General features: G+C 34.2%; 1 protein-coding gene across 8 annotated transcripts in view; it reads right to left on the reverse strand.

Moving 5' to 3' along the window:
- Positions 1–17,500, reverse strand: part of Foxp2 (forkhead box P2) — a 511,758-nt gene that overhangs the window by 7,401 nt on the left and 486,857 nt on the right. The window lies entirely within an intron of this gene.

Below are 17,500 nucleotides of genomic sequence, written 5' to 3' on the forward strand. Positions count from 1 at the left end.
GGGGGACACATTATCAAAACATAAGCAATAAATTTTGTAAAAGGATAACTACAAAGTTATATTCCCTTTGCATCTTAAGAAAAACTTAATATGCATGGATGGTTTTCATTGCCTCATTGCTTTAAGTAAAGTTTATAACTGAATTTAGACATGAGTATTGGCAAATAATTAAATAAATAAATAAAATAGAGCACTGCAGTACTCCTAGCAACCGATTGTCTAACTTACCTATGTGCAACAGTGTTTCTATGTAAAAAGTTACATTGAGAACTCACATCTTCCTCCTCAAAACAGTGCTCTTAATGCTCATCTCATCCAGATGTGCTCCTGCTCACTCAGCTGTGCTTCAGTATACACACAAAGCCTAGAATTCTCCCATAGGATAGCCTACCTAGGAACACCCTCCCCATTATTTAATGGCTAATGCACATAGAGTTAACTCCCTATACAGTTTCTGACCCATCTAAATTATACCAGTTTTCTCCCTACCCATTAAAGCATTTAAAAAATTGCTTATGCTGATGATATTCTAAACCATAAAGTCTTTGAATCATAAACTCCTTCAATCATGGGGATGCTTTATTTAAACTTTTCATTTCTTAGGTTGAAAGTATCCTCATGTTTAATGCAGTTTGAGATTCGGGGACTGTGTTTTGGTGTGTCAGCATAAGCAAATAAGAGAAATGGATTTAAGGTCAATGTTCTTCAGGATGCTGAGTCAGAATCTCACTATGTAGCCCAGGCTAGCATCAAATTCACTATCTTTCTGCCTTAGTCTTCTGGGTGCTGAGATTCCAGGAATGCATCCTGATATCTGTTTTATCCATTTTGATAGTTACATAATGTCTAGAAATACCTATTTAAACTTAAAAGATTTGCATATACAAAGGACATTTATGAGGCATAATTAGGAAAAAGATAGGTATTATATTAACCTTAAGAGTTTACTCTAATTATCCTCAGCGACTAGGGCCTGCTATTCACTAATATGTTCTGAATGCTAGATTGAATTGGGAAACTAATTGCTCGTTTCCTCATTTAGTACTGAAAATTATCCATATGTTCACTTGTATGTTGCCTCTCAGTATAGAAGAGACAGAATTCTTTCTCTCCATCTCTGTCTCTGTCTCTCTGTCTCTCTGTCTCTGTCTCTTTGTCTCTCTCTCTCTCTCTCTCTCTCTCACACACACACACACAAACACACCCTTTTTGTGTGTTAGAGTTTATAGAAAATTAGTTTATTCTTGTGACTGTTAATATAATATTTTTCTCTTCTTGCTTCCAACCCAGGGATGCCAAATTTGTTTATGATTAAAAATCCTTTGAATACTTTTGTAGCATCCATTTTCCACATGTTTCAATGTATCATGTGTAGCATAGTTATTTGGGGGGAAAAATCTCCCTTCCATCTTAAAAAAACCCATAACAACTTAAGTAAAAAAAATAACTTGTCTTCTGCTACCTGGTACCTCATTACAGATCTTACTCTTAGGTGGTATCATCTGAAAGATTTTAATTACAAAGGAGTCATTCAACACAATAAATTTCTATGTATTTGGTATTTTGATTAATTTGGCAGTGTAGCATAAGGAATACTGGACAGTTTAATCACCTCATTTGTAATCTTCAGTCATGCAGCAATGTCTACGTAGTTGAGAATATAGTGGGCTCTGGATAGAATACTTGGATTTGAAGCTGGGTTCTTTTCCTAATAAGTCATTGAAGATACTGTGATCTGACTCTACCCATATTGGTTTTTAATCATAGACAAGAGACACAAAAATATCTACCTTTTAAAATGCTATTACATATATTATAAACATATAAATTACATATATATAAAATATACATACTACATATATGTGTGTGTGTAAAACATGAATAATGTGATTCCATATCACAAATAATCAATAAATATTAGATATAGCCACAGCATATTTAAAACCTTATTTCTTTTTATGAAAGAAGGTATGTTATAAAAACAGAAATTGATGGTTAACATAGATTTTTTCCATATATATATATATATATATATATATATATATATATAATTCCTTCTCTTAAAGTAAAATATTGTGAGTATCTCAGAAATACCATAACAAAAACAAACAAACAAACAAACAAAAATTACCTGGGGCACACATTTGAGAGGCCAGTTACAAAACCAATAATGATGAGCTACCTTTTCTTAAAAGAATAATGAAATATAAGTACCACAATTTGTTACTATAATCATTCAAAAGAATGTTTAAGGAACAGATTCCTGACCATCACAATGCAAAGTCCAAAAGCTGAGGTCATGCCTTGTATCAATTTACATCACGTGGAAAGCTAATTTCAAAAGAGGCGCTAATATCGATGTGCACTGCTCTTGGAGCTTCCACATCGAGGTGCACTGCTCAGGGAGATTTTACATTTTTTTCTCCCCAGTCATCCATCACAGGGGCCATCATTAGCTTGTCATTAAAATTATTAACATACATGCATCGAGTGGACCAGGATTGTATTATGTTTGCTGTGCACACTGGGGCTTCCTCAGTTCTGATAATACACACTGAGCTAAGGAATCCTAAAATAGATTACAATGCATATTTTAAGAAATACAGCAATTTTACATATATGTATATATCATACATATGCCTATTAGGAACTAAATTTGTTTTATGCCAGAATTTCCTTTATGCCACTGATCAAATCAAATGCCCTAAATATGTAAAGATGTCAAAGCTTCAACCACAGTTTGCTTTGTTGGTGTTTCGGCTTTTTTTTTTTTAATCTTATTGGTCTTTTGAATCAGATTTTTATGGGGTTTTTGCTTGTTTCTTATTTCATCTCACTTTTTTGTTTTGTTTTTGTTGTTTTGTGAGAAAGACTGGAGGGGTGAGAAAGAGGGAGAAAAAACATAAGGCTGAGGAGACAGAGAGATGGGGAGGCAGGTAGCTGGGAGGGGCTGGGGAAAAAACATGGTCAAAATATACTGTATAAAAATTAGTTTTAAAAGTTTCAATTTAAATTGGTTTTGGAAGCCAGGCAACATTCCCAATATTTCCTTTTGCCAAAGTTAACTTAACAAAGCTCTATTTTTACTATATGATTTTTACTCTATGTCTGAAAGCCAGTAATCTAGGGTCAGAGAGATACATAATCATAAATCCCAGTTTGCCAGAAATAAATGTCCTAAGAAAAGAAGTAATTAACAGTTACCAGGGTTGATAGGTGAGATAGATTACTTTCCTCTGAGAATTATTTTAATAAATTAAAATACATACATACATATATACATACATACACACACACACACATATACCTAGTGGAATTTATTAAAGAGAAAAAAGCAAGGACATGTTAAGACATACATGATTGCAATTGCTAGCCCCCTTGCTTACAAAAGTCATCCTGGACTTGAAATTTAGGCATTTGTCGTAACACATCCCCCTAGTGATATGAAATGTATCTTCTGCTTCAGGATTTCAGTTATCCTGTACACTAAATATCAGTCTTCGCAAAACCTCATAGTAATAAAGTGAATGATATTTCAAATGTATAGATTATAAAAGTTTATAGCAACAAAATAGATAACTTTTGAAATACTGAAGATATACTTTACTAAATGTTATAAACACACACAAAAATACTGCTTGGGTTTACTGGTCTTCATTGTTTCATTTATGAGACCTTACAGACATTTTTAGGGACTTATTTGTATTATATACAAGTAGAAGCATGGGTGTTAAGATTAAATACACCTCCTAGTCATTCTTTTGCCTGTTATAACCTAGTGTTTATCAGTTATCTGAATCATTAGAGAGAAGAGTACAAGCCTTGTGTTAGAACAGTAAATGTGTAATAAGCTTTACCTTTTGTAATAAATTTCATAGTCCTTTCAAACCATTGAAAATACAGCATTTACTTATAAGTAGATATTATAGCAACTTCTACTTTGATTTTTAAAGTCAATTATTTATTCAGTTAATAATGAATATTTTTCCAAACTAGAACACAGTCCTTTATTATGAATGCTTTAAAAATATTCTGTTCATGAGAGAGGGACTTTGAGTTCAACTATTCTGTTTTAGTTCACTACTCAGCAGCTACTATTAAAAAATCGATTTAATTTTTCTGCTTGAAGAAAGCATGATACCTCACAATTGATGTAATTTGTACTTGAGGGATTATAAATATTTGAAACTTCTTTAACTAATTTGGTGGAGAGACTCAATTTATGTTGGAAAGGTGAAATGCCTTCTATTATTTCAGAAAAAAGTCAGAAAATAAAACTGTCCAGTACTTCTAGGCAAGTAAAAGTTATCCCTTGTTATAAGTTGGAAAAAAATAAGGGATTTGATAATGCATAAAAGATGGCATAGAAGAGAAACAGGAATAGTGAATTTTTGTCCTCATAAGTTCATTTAAAACATTATGTATTTTTAGATTTGTTTATTTTATCTTAGGTGTATGAGTGTTCTGCCAAATGTATTTATGAACACCACATGTGTGTCTGGTGCTCACAGATTTCAGTCGAGGGAATCAGAATCAGAATCAGAATCAGAATCAGAATCAGAATCAGAATCAGAATCAGAATCAGAATCAGAATCAGAATCAGAATCAATCAGGAATTGGCACAATGGATGGTCATGGGCCACCATTTGAGTGCTGGGAATTGAACTCAAGTCTACAGAAAGAACATGTGTTCTTGAGTTCTGAGCCATCTTTCCATGCTCAGTTTTTATAATTGTCCATTACATAGAGGAAATAAAACATGCACTATTCAATATGATACAAAAAAATAAAAATAAATAAACCACAGTGATGGATGCCACAGGAGAGAAAGAAGGAAAGAGAGATTCTGAGAATATAAACTGTGACTACTTCGTGGTGTGGAGATCTTTTTGGATAGGTTCTGAAGTATTGGAAAATTGTTACACAGAGAAAAGTGAAAGGACAGAGTGGAAATCAAAAAAAAAATAGTGAGGGGCTTCTTACATAAATTGTCAACATTATACAGGGATCTGATAATATAATAATTAAAAAGCTAGAAAGTTAGAACAAGACCAGACAGTGACAAGCCTTTAGCTGCATCATAGCATATGTATGTTTCTGTGCTTTCAGGGGAAGGCTGTTGATGACTAGAGAGTAGAGAAATAAAAAGGTTGAAGTTTTAGAATTGTTTTGCACTGTATAAACAGAGTGAAGAACAGTGTGAGGGGGACTGCCAGCTCCGAGCTTTCAAGTACAGTGTGATAAAGTACGGAAAGCCAGGGCAAATAGCACACTGAAAATGGTGGGAAAGAAGCAATTTAGGCTGTGGGTTGTGTAGTGTGGAGTTTTGCATTGCTTGGCTCTTACATTTGTATGTATGTGAAAGCTTTCCTTCTACACTCTATCATGGACACAGGGAAAGCTCATAATCAAACACGTGATGCTGATAAATTACATATAAATATACTTATATAGATGAATTACTTATATGCATATGTACACACATATAATATGCATACACACACACACACACACACACACACACACACACACACACACATAGTTTTCAATGCTCAAGAAGCTATAGGTGTGACCTCAGAAGGCTTCAGTTTTACTAGAGAAGATGACAGATAATGAAGTTGAAATTTACCACAAGTCTCAGTGACTCCAATGCTAGTGACAGCAATGGCCAAAATAATATTGACTCATGCTTTCTAGAAACATTACTTATATCTCCTTTTCAGTCCGTGTTCTTATGCCATCTTAAGGAAAAATAGTTTCAAATGAATGCTTTAAGGAAAGTGCATTTTAAGTTTGCCCTCTCAAGAAAAAAGCAATCGTGTTTCTATATCAGAGTAGCAAAAAAAAAGGGAAACCAGTGTTTGCATTTCAAATATTAAATTTTAAGTACACTTACTATGTAAGAGATACAGTAAAAATAAAGTTGCATGTTTATGAAATGATAATATATACATATATACATTGTGAAATATTCAAATCACTTTAACCAGATCTCTCTATTCAAATAGCTATCACTTTTTATGGCCATAGTTTTTCCAAATCAATTCTAGACCATTATCGTCATTGACAGTCTTTGTCTAGAACTTAAGTTCTTAAAAGATGACTTTTAAGAAGTATGTGACCTATACTCTTGAGCGTTTTCTCTCCATTTTTAAAAAAATACCTGAATCTTTATCATGATTTTTGGAGATAACCAACTATAAGTCCTAGTGCCCATATTTCTTTCCAATCTTCTGTACCCGTGCCCCTCCAGGTGGACTGGCCAATGCTGGTCAGAATGAGCCACAACTGAGCTACTGCTCCATTCTTTCCATTCATCAGCCTAAAACTGAACTTAAAATTGTACTTAAAATTGGGATTTATGTAGGCAAATAACAGTCACATATCAATAAATTCTCAAAAATTCAATCTAAAAGCTGATTTTATGCTAACCTAAAATTTTAACTCTTTGTGCATACAAATGCTTTCTTCATCCCTTTGTTTTGACTTCTTTAATGACCTATATATGCAGGGGATGGATACACTCACACTCAGACCATGTCATATACATTGTGTTTCAGTAGTAAGTGCTCATTGGTTCTTATTTAAAAAAAAAAAAAAAAAAAAAACAACAAACAACAAAAAACAATCAGCTCGTCTTATTCGAGGAATCTGCAAAACAGCAGTTGATTTTTGAATTCTAGTTAACTGCTCACTTTTGCAGTCACCCTCCATAAGTGTATATTTCCAAACCACAGAGGACAAGTTACATTAATACACTGACTTGTTGCCTAAAGGAACGTGTTGCTTCTTTTGTTGTGAAAATTATCAGGACCTAAGGCATCAGTGAAGGCGGAAGAAATGTTAATATTTGCCTGCACCCTAAAGCAGAGTCACATTACAAGAGGGAAGTTTATCTTTTTAGATTGTGGTCACACAGCCTAATCCCTAGAGAAATGTAAATTTTATTCACTATACCCTTGTTCAAGAGTAAGTTAATGGTCCTATAAACTCTTCCTGGTTTTCTTTTGAATGAGAAAGGCCTATGAGTAAAGTTTCTTAAGCTGAAATATTTAAACAACATCTAAGTAATTGGAGGACAGACTAGAATCTTAGAGGTGCTTTCACATTTGGATGATAGCAGTATTATCAAGTATTCAGTATGGCTTGGATGAGTTGGTATTACCATAATTAAAGTAGTTATATGTCGTCATGGTGTGTGAGAGACTCAGTGATACAATGTGAACCTGATTAAACCATGAAGCCTGACATGGGAACTCAGTGGCCTCCTCCTGAATGTGTAAACTCTGAGGTCAATCCCCAGTACCACACACAATCACTACAGTCAATCACTCAATCAATCAATCAATCAATCAATCAATCAATCAATCAACCAACCAATGAACCAATCAGTCAGTCAGTCTGTCTAGTTCTTTGTATGTAATGTGAATGTATGTGTATATGTACCATTTGAAGCTGGTGATGAAATGTGAAATCTTAAAATGTATGATATAGATCAACAATAATTGTGAAGAAAAATACAATTTATGATCCATAGCTATAATATGATGATTTCAGTAAAAATTAGAATGATGATTCATACAGCTAAATGTTGCAAAAGCCTGCAAATGTTTATGTGTTCATATGTATATGCTCATTGTAGGTTATTTCTTTATAACCTCTACTCATATGTTCTAGTTATTTGAGAACAGTTTAAACAAACTTAAGATATATCTGCTAAAAGGAAGATATAACATGTTCTGGTCCCATGATTGTGTACTGCTATTATAAAACATTACAACTCAGATAATATTTGAAAGTGTGCTCTGAAAGGACATTAGATCTTTATTTATACCAAATGTAACTCAAATACCTTTCCCACAAGTGGGATGCAAAACTCCAAAAGAAAGGTTTACAGGCATCCATCCCACTTTACAGTTGTGTCCTAACTGGTGAATGATATTTAATAATATGAGAATAGATTCACTACAGACACATGATGTACATCGATTCCATAGGTTCTGCTTAGTTCATAAAATAACAGCACAAACTTTCTAGTTAACAGAAAACTCAAGAACAAGATGGAAGTTTCTCTTAAATAACTACATTTATTCCTCAGTATAGTACCGGCTGTCAAACGAATAAGAATAACCATTGATATCTAGGCTACTAAGATAAACAATGTATACAATTTGCAATCTGTCTATTTCATATTTGCTTAAATATTTTTCGTTTCAGCTTGCTCTATTTGCCAATGACAAAACTCTCTTGCTTTCAATGTAAATGTTTTGAATATATAACATTCTAAAATACAAATAGAGACTTCTTTAAGATAGATCTAATTTCATGAGACCAATTGTTTATATTACTTCTTTTTCAATAGATAGTTTCTATTGAAATGATTGTAAATGTGTAAAAATTACAAGTTTAGTTATCTCCATTTATATATTCTGTTGGAAATGAAAGTGCCTTTTTAGAAAACTCGTTGCATTCTTGTTGAGGAAATGGGACTTATCTACTGTATTATGGAAATAAACTGATTAAATAAAATTAAAAATTCGAATAAAATATTTACTCTTTTACAAAAGAGAGGAAGCCACTTGATTAATTTTTATGAAATGAAAACTGCTCAGGCTAATATCAGTAAACTTACATTTCTAGCCGTAGAAAATTTATAGCATTCTACGTAAGATTTTATCCTTTTAAAGGATTATTCAGATTTTGTTGGGAAACAAATAAGCTCTTATAGCATCGGCTTAATTTATCAATGCAGATGAATGAATGACAATATTATTATAACCAAGAATAAAGTTCTCAAATCTTTATTAATATATTTTATTAATATATTTATTAATGATTTTGCAACTTATTTTCTTATTATACTATTTATTGTTTTTATAGATTAAAATACTCCCCAATATTAAAATTTTTAGTGTTGATTAGATTAATCATTATTAAGATATAACTAAATTGCATATAACTACTTCCTCTAGGCCCAAAACATACCAGTCTTAAAAAAAAATCAAATTCCTTCTTCTTTCCTCTTGATGAAAATGAAAATATTCCTTCTTGAAAAAAATGTGTGATCAAGAAGTGACTAAAGTTGGAGTGAACCGGTTTTTCTCCATCCCATATATACCGTACAGATGTCACCTTTGCCAGGATATAAGTAGATATACCCTACTAACTCTCAACATCTGCTAAACATAAACAAGTAAACTGTATTTTTTTATTTAAATCTAGGATCTAGTTTTAATACTAACATGTTTAGTGAACCATTTTTCCTCTTTTAACAATGTAGGCATTGTATTTTTTGATTGCAAAGTACTGTTATTTTTCAGATAATTATTATGTTTCTCCTCTAAGACATATTTCAATTATTAATGATGTAGTTTATAATTCTAGTCTACATCTCAAATAGACCTGACCTCAAGATATGCCTACAAATTCCATTACAGTCCACAGATATTCTAAAAAAATAAAACAACAACAAAGCTGGCTTAAAGATATAAAACAGAAATTTGCAATCACAAGCATACGTCTCAGGATGTCTCTAAAATGTCCTGAATTTACCTGAAGCACCATATTAAAATATATTTAAATTTATGGAACACTGTTTAAAGAAACTGGATTTTGTATTATTTTGAGGCTTACTGCCAAGTAATTTTATATAGTTTTTCTGTGACATCTATTAAGAAAATATACTCACCAGACTCAAGATTTACTAGATATTTGAATTCATTACACTTAGTGACAATAATGAATATGATTTTGTCTACAGATGTCAAATATATATGAAATTATTTTGACCATTGATAATTACAAATAATTGCCCTCAATCTGAATTAAGCTAATGCCCATGGATATATACACGTACTTATACATTCTGTGTCCCTTACATGTATAGTTTTCACAGGCATTCAACCATAGATCTAAGGATTTCCAATTCTCATTAGCATCTAGTGCTAACTTACTGCTGTTTCAACTCTGCTTGAGCCACTTCTTCCAAATCTGTTTCATCTTATTCCTTGGACCAAGCTTTAGTCTAGAACAGCAGGACACACGGGTTTATGGGATATATGTACATGTTTCTGTTTAATTTAACTGGATGTTTTGGATTCTGACTTCTTAAAGATCTCAGTCTCACAGACTTATAGTCGGACACAGGGCTCTGACTGTAGCATTGGTAGGTAGATCTTCTATTTGCCCTGTTTTGTATTTTTCCCACTGCCAGTCTGTCTGAGAGAAAATGTTCTTCCTCTCAGTAGGCTCTAGGTAAACTTGGGACCTAGAATATCTTTGTAGGCACTGATTTACACCTGGACTTCAGATGGTTCATGTTACTAGGTCTATCTATTCTTTGAGATTGGCTGCTTTGGTAACCTAAACCTTTACTTAGATTAAATTACTCAATTGACTCAAACTTTAGTTGTCTCCTAACCGTGCGTCACCAACTATGTACAAAACATGAGAATGAAATAGAAAAGAAAAACAACATTGATCTTTTGTTGTGAATCTAGTAAATCATCTATTTAACTGATCTGTTAATTAACAAAAGGATTATGGCTTTTATGTTGCAATATAAACTTATGAGCAATAAAAGAGCAAATACAGGGTAATCCTTAACAGCCTATTCTTTTTGTCTTTTATGTTTAGCTCTTACTCCAAAGTTGAAGATCAATCTAAGAATCATTTGTCTTCACTAGTGACGTTAAACTACTTGATTAACTGTTGCTTATGCATTATATTAATGCCATCTATTTATCTTTCTGTCTGTCATCTACCTAATAGTTACTTCTATCCTAATGATAGCTACTGTTTATGTAGCATCCCTGTGCTTTCAACTAATTTTATTCACATTAAAATCTTATTAATAATTTACAGAAATGGTCAATTTGAATGTTTCAAAGAGTCAAATATTTCCACTTCCTAATTCTTTTGTCAAAGGAAAATTCAAATTTTGGGGGGGCGTGGCGGTGCATGGATAGGTAGATTCTTTCCTCTTTTCTGTTGTCTAGAAGTATGAAAAAGATAATATCTGAGCAACATTTGTTCTTTAACCATTTAGAGAAGGATCCTTTGACCCTTAGAGACAGAAAATTTCTATGGCTCTCCAAACAGAGAAAAAGGAGATATATCTTCTAACAAATATCTTCTTTAGATATGAAACAGAATCAGTAAGCTACAGTACTGTCAGCTAAAGTTGTCTGACACACTTTGCCTAAATTGTGGGATTTCACACCATGGATGTCAGATAGCATCTGTAAAGTTCTATAAAAACCTTCAAAACCCTATAGGAACCCACAAATTTCCACAATTGGCACGCTGGGGATATCACACATTTTAGCAGAAGATACTGTACCTCTGGTAGGATCTTTTTATTAAGAGGAACTAGAATGAGTTGTAAGTACCCCATACAGGGCCTGGAATAATGTCAAAAAGAACAGGCGCTACTGATCCATCCTTGCAGCCCTTGACAAAGGAAATGAGATGTAAAGAGCTGGCATCATCATGGGCGCCGCACAATCATTTTGGAAGGAAATCTCAAAGCTAACTAGCAAAGTTAATGAAAAAAGTTTAGACATTAAATAAAGATGGAATTAAATCAGAACAAAAATTACAAGAGGCCATGAAAGGTGAGGGGCTAAAAATTAAAGATGCTGGGAATGGTACTAATGAGAACATCTGTGACAACGCAAGGGAAGCCAAGAAGGACCTTTTAGTTCAGAACATCGTAATGTAGCACAATGGCCCCAAACAGCAGAAAATAATACTACTTTCACAGGGGTGAAAACAATGAGAGAACATGCTACTGGCTCAGATTATCAGTCACTTTTAACTGTTTTCCTCAAACGAAGAACCACACTACTTTCAAATGCTTTTGTCCCGAGAGAGATCTAACACCTGTGGGAATTTCATATAAAATATCACCAATGAAAGAAATAGAATCTGCAAAACCAACATATGCCTCCAGATGGTAATTTAATGTTTAAAGAAAGGAATAAGAATGGGGGGGGGAGACAAAGGAAATGTTACAGATTCCAATATCAGCCTTTGTGGTGACTCATGGTGTAGAGACTCAATACCATATTAGAAAATGGGGGCTGGGTGAACCCTTTTAGCTATCTTTGTGACAAACTGTTACCCATACGTGAGGCTAACATATAATACACTGATGTGCGTTTAAAACTCCTTGATGCTCTCCAGGAGCCAAAGATGCTGCCAAGATGGGAAAGATATGTGTGATTCAGGAACTTTGGAGGTAGATAGAATGCATACTGGTCACAGAGGTAAATATAACCTCATTGCAAACTTCTACCAACACATACTCCTTTTATAAAACACATGTTTCTTTACCCCCAAAGTTTGCCTTCTAAAGATACAACCGATAAGTTTTATAATGTAGCATATCAGTGTTCTTTATTGTATCTCATTACCTCTCTGACTTCAGACATTTTCTCCCATAAGAAGAGGAAAACAATGATCGTTTGCAAGCAAGGTCAAATATTTAGCAAGAAGAACTTTTAAATGGCAGGAAAGTTGGGGTCTTCAGAAATAACATGTAAGATATTCACCATTAGGAAAGACTAATCTGAAAGAGAGCCCCATGAAAATGGGCAACTTGTGTCTCAATACCAAGCCAGCTTTTAGGAAGAACATTCCCTTTGATCTTTTGGTATAGGACTGAAAATGTAAAAATGAGAGTCTCATTTAAGATTGCACAAAAGAAAGTGAATCTGAGCCAACTCACTGGGAATGGGGAGCGATAATGGCTTAAAAGAGAAGAAACACTGGGGTTGTGCTGTGATTTCATCATTCAACACCAGTGTTTACCACATATTGGAAAAAGAAAGCTTTGGGGGCTATTTTTATTGGTATGGGTTCACCTTTCAATTCTGATTCAAACATTTTCTTCTCTTTTATGTCTAGAAAATATGAGAAGACAGTAGGTTGCAATTATATCTGCGTAAACACAGCATCAACCTAACTGAAGGGCTGAGGAGACAGTTCAGTTGGTGAAGTTGTTGGGTGCACAAGCATGACTGATTAGATCTAACGTGATCTGAGTTTAGATCTCCAACCACTTAGTACATATAAGAGCAGTGTTAGAGCTACTCATTGGCCTAAGTGTTTGGTTTTCCTTCTGCAGCGAAGTAGCCAAATCATGGATGTTATTTCTATAGGTATTACTTTGTAAAGTGAAGCTGTTTCCAATGAATGGGCCATACGTCTAAAATATGCTGTACATTCCTAAGAAAGTTGGTGTTAACTTGGAGATATCTGCAGAATGAACATGCATGTCCCAGTGTACTCAGGTGCCACAGTATTAATTCAAGGAATGGTATTAGGAACCAGGCTTTTGGAAGCAAGAAGCTGAAGTTAGACTCTGACAGAAAACGTAATTGGGAAAGCCTCTTGGGCAATAGGAATCCTTATGATAAGGAGAGGTAGATTTATGTAAGAGAAACCTGGCACGAGGTAAAGAAAGGACGGATAAAGTTTCAAATAAACTAAATGAATCTTTTCGGAGGAAAAGCTTTACTTTACAAAAATAAAAATTTGTAATGGAAAGGACAGTTAGAAAAGAACAGTGGAAGGCAAGGGTTGGGTCTGTTAAGGTCTTGTTCCCCAATTGGTTATTTATCTATCAATAAAGACACCAGCGACCAATGACTGAGCATGGGGCGGGACACTTGGCGTTATCAGGGAGGACATGGGCAGAATGGGGAGAGCCCGAGTAGCTGCAAGAGAGAGATAAAGCCAATGTGAGTTTTCGGTTTTGAGTGGCCAATGGCCACCCTATCCGATTATTCCTGGGGTGGCAGGAGAGTTTTAGCAATGCCCAGTAGAATATACAGGGAGACGTGGCATCTTCGACCAGCCCACAGCTGCCCCTTTATTCTTTTGATGAGCCTCTCTCCCATCCTCAAGTACACATTCACATTCAACCACATCGCTATTATAGAACTGAATAAAAATCTAAACAAACTAAGCATGTCTGGTGTTTTTTATCACCCCCAGAATCTGAGGACATTTAATTTCTTAGACTCCACAGCCAAAATGATGAAGTCTTCATTTTCCCTTTCTACCCTGCCTTCTCCTCAGCACTGACTTCTACTGTAGCCATACATTTTTCTTGGTTTCTTGTTAGAATACAGTCTGGTGCTTTTTCCCATCTTTATTTTAAAACACTTATTGGATTCATTGTTTTCCATTCATTTAAAACAGATACTATAGATCCTAGAGCTCCACCCTTCCCCCCCCCCCCCCCCCACACACACACAATACTCTTCTTTATCCAGGTCTCTTAACTAAAAAACATCCTGACTTTTTTGCTGTTAAGACATAGTACATGTGGTGTGATTTCGGGGAGTTTGCTTTTTAAAGCAGTACCAAACCCAAACCCACAACCCTGAACAAGCTCCATGGCTTGCTACTTACTCACTTAGGGGTCTAGTTTCATCTTCATCTATTTTAAACTGTGTATTTACTTATATGTTCGGATTTCCAGTCTAACCAAATTCTCCCTGTTTTAAGGCACATGATTTACTAATGCTGGGTTGGTATTATTCTCTCTGTTCACTCAACAACTTCAGTTAACATTTTTCTTATGCTTCTAATCCTTATAGCACTGAGTCTGAGTAATGAGCTCCATACAATAAATTCCTCCGCTAAACTGCCTCATTTTTAATGGGATGCTTACTTCCTGGATTATAAGAAAGAAGTAAAAGGATAAGTAAAAAGATAGTTTTGTCAAACGATATAATATTTTTGAAGTGAACAGAAAGAATTAATACTGAAATCTGTGTTTTGTATTGATTATTATTCCCTCTTAAGTTTGCAATGAGATAGTTCAATCTTAATCTCAGGTCCTATCAATCAGTAACCAGGTAAGAATATAGCACAAGAAGCATCATTATGTCCTAGGCACTCAGTTTATTTGCATAAATCTAATGTAGTAGGTATTATTGAAAAAATAGGAAGAAAAAGAAGGCAAGAGAAGAAAACTTGTTCACTTCCATTGGGTACTGAATGCTGAATCTGGTGCTGGACCACTAACAATCTGACACTCTGTCTCTCTCTTATATTACTATCAACATAATTAACCCATTCAAAACAACATGTAGCATGAATTCACATAAAAACACAAAAAATACTACATACATGTTTCATAAGATAAGAATTTCATTTCTATCCAACCCCCAAATTTTTTGAACTATGTTCAGTTAGGGGCAAACAAATTTTAATTGATAGATCCATGCCAATAATTCCACTTTGCTTTTCTTCATAATAAACACAGATGCTTACAATTCCTTACAAATGAGCATCTCCGAACTCTAAAGCTGAGGATGCAGAATGCTGGGTGAGATCTACTAACATCTGAACAATCTACAAGACGGTAATGGAGCAGCACAGACAGATGAGAAGTATCAGTGTTGACTCAATGTTTTGCAGGATAATTACAAACTTGATTTTCATTTATATTACTCAGGAAAAGACAAGACATGGAGTTCTTCTAATTCTTTTTTTTTTCTGAAATATATTCCCTACACAGAAAGGGAGACTTTTCTTTCTTTATGGAAAATAAATACACATACTTTGTGTGCGTGTGTGTGTTGCTTCATGTCAGTGTAACACAAATAATACGTTAACTAAATGTTTTTTATATAAATTGGTAATGATACTACACCAGACACTAAATATATTTTAACGTTGTTTTTAGCATATTATTATTTCTTTTAGATATTTCATTAATAAACTTTAAATTAACAATAAACTGAATGATAAGAACTACCAACCATCAAGTGAAAAATACCATGAACCTAACAAAGCCATTATGTAGTCCAACTATTTTTTCAGGTTCCAAAATACTATGTTTAATAACCTATTTTATTAAGTCATTAACTTTTGATTTTAATAGTTTTAGCATTGGACAATTAAACTTGTGAAAATTACTTTCTTTGGCATCTTCTTGTACATGGTTTGCACTGGTCTCTTATATACTGCATAGGACCCAGAGAAGGAGAATCCACAGTTCACATACTGCCTTTACGAATGCCTTTCATATGGCTAGCCTTTTTTAAATGGAGAAAACCAAGATCTAACTCCTGTTGGTTGTTTAAAGATGAATTCTCCTAGCATTTGCATAGGGAGGGAGCATTAGCACAGACAGAAGAGCAACTGAAAGGAAAAGCCTCCAGCTACCTCTCTATGGCTGACAGGGTGATGGTGCACATGTAAAACCTTCTGTCGGATTGTTCTTTTTCCTTGCTTAGAGTGCGGTTAGTCTCGAGAGCTTATATTTATGTTCGTTTTACTTGGAGTTTTATCACTTCTTTTGTATTATTTAATACAACTAAAGAGACTTCCAAAAGACAGATTTCTCCATTCTGGAAAAGTAATCGCCTGTATTCTGAAGAAACACATTAATGACTGCCGTGTGTTTGCAAAGATGATAGACTGAAAGTACCGTACATTGATGAGGCATACGATCTCAAAGATAGACATATGTCAAACAGTGGGAGGTATTTTAAAAATCAACAAAATAACAACTTGTAAAAGGTCAAATGAAAATGAGCAGATATCAGGGTTATTTATCTCTCTCAGGCCTTTGACTAAACTCTCAGAGAGGGAGAGGCAGAGTCCTGGGTGGTAGTATATGCCTATAATTTCAGAAGGATTTAGGAGGCTGAGGCAGGAGAACTTTTGAGAGTCTGAGTCTGTGTTGCAATATGAGACACTGTCTCAAACACAAAACAAAAGGTCAAATAGGATCACAAAGAAAAAAATACAAAAATGAAGACAAGTAATCTTGTATCGATATGTGGATATGTGAAGTTAAGCAGTTTGCAGACTAAGTCAGAGAAGAATAGCCGTAGCATTCCAACATCATCCTAACTGCTAAGAAGCATGTGTACTTCATCACTCAAATACAATTATCTCATTTCTCCCAGGGTCAGTACTTTTCAGTAAACAAGAAACTGATATGCCTGACACAACTGAGTAAGACCTGGCATTTCTGAAGTGTCATACACTTTTCTGAAATGCACAATACATCAATTTTTAATACTCCTACTCTCTCAGCTCCATTAAAAAGATGGTAGGGGAAAGATTTTAGAGTAATTAATGATATAGTTAGCTGCTAAATATTAATAGGAACCGTAGTCTTGCATAAAATATAACATATAAACCTTGCCAATACAGACGCACCAGTAATTAAACTTGAATATGTAATTACACTGATTTATAAGACAGGCAAAAAGTTACACTTTACCAGCTTCTATGTAAACTGTGGGTAACAGTTAAACTTTGCATTTTACGGTTTATAAAAATGGGCAATGTCTTGACTACAGTTCATAAATGGTTTAGAGTCCTGTAACAGTAGTAAAAATTATGACAACTTACCCTATCATGAATATTCTTATTACACCATACAAACCAAACTGTGATACTGCTACGTCATATGGAGATTCACTGGAGACAGTACTTCATGCCCAGCAGGACTTTAGTAGTATTAAGA

Source organism: Arvicanthis niloticus, chromosome 15 (assembly GCF_011762505.2).
Source record: "Arvicanthis niloticus isolate mArvNil1 chromosome 15, mArvNil1.pat.X, whole genome shotgun sequence".
Classification (NCBI taxonomy): domain Eukaryota; kingdom Metazoa; phylum Chordata; class Mammalia; order Rodentia; family Muridae; genus Arvicanthis; species Arvicanthis niloticus.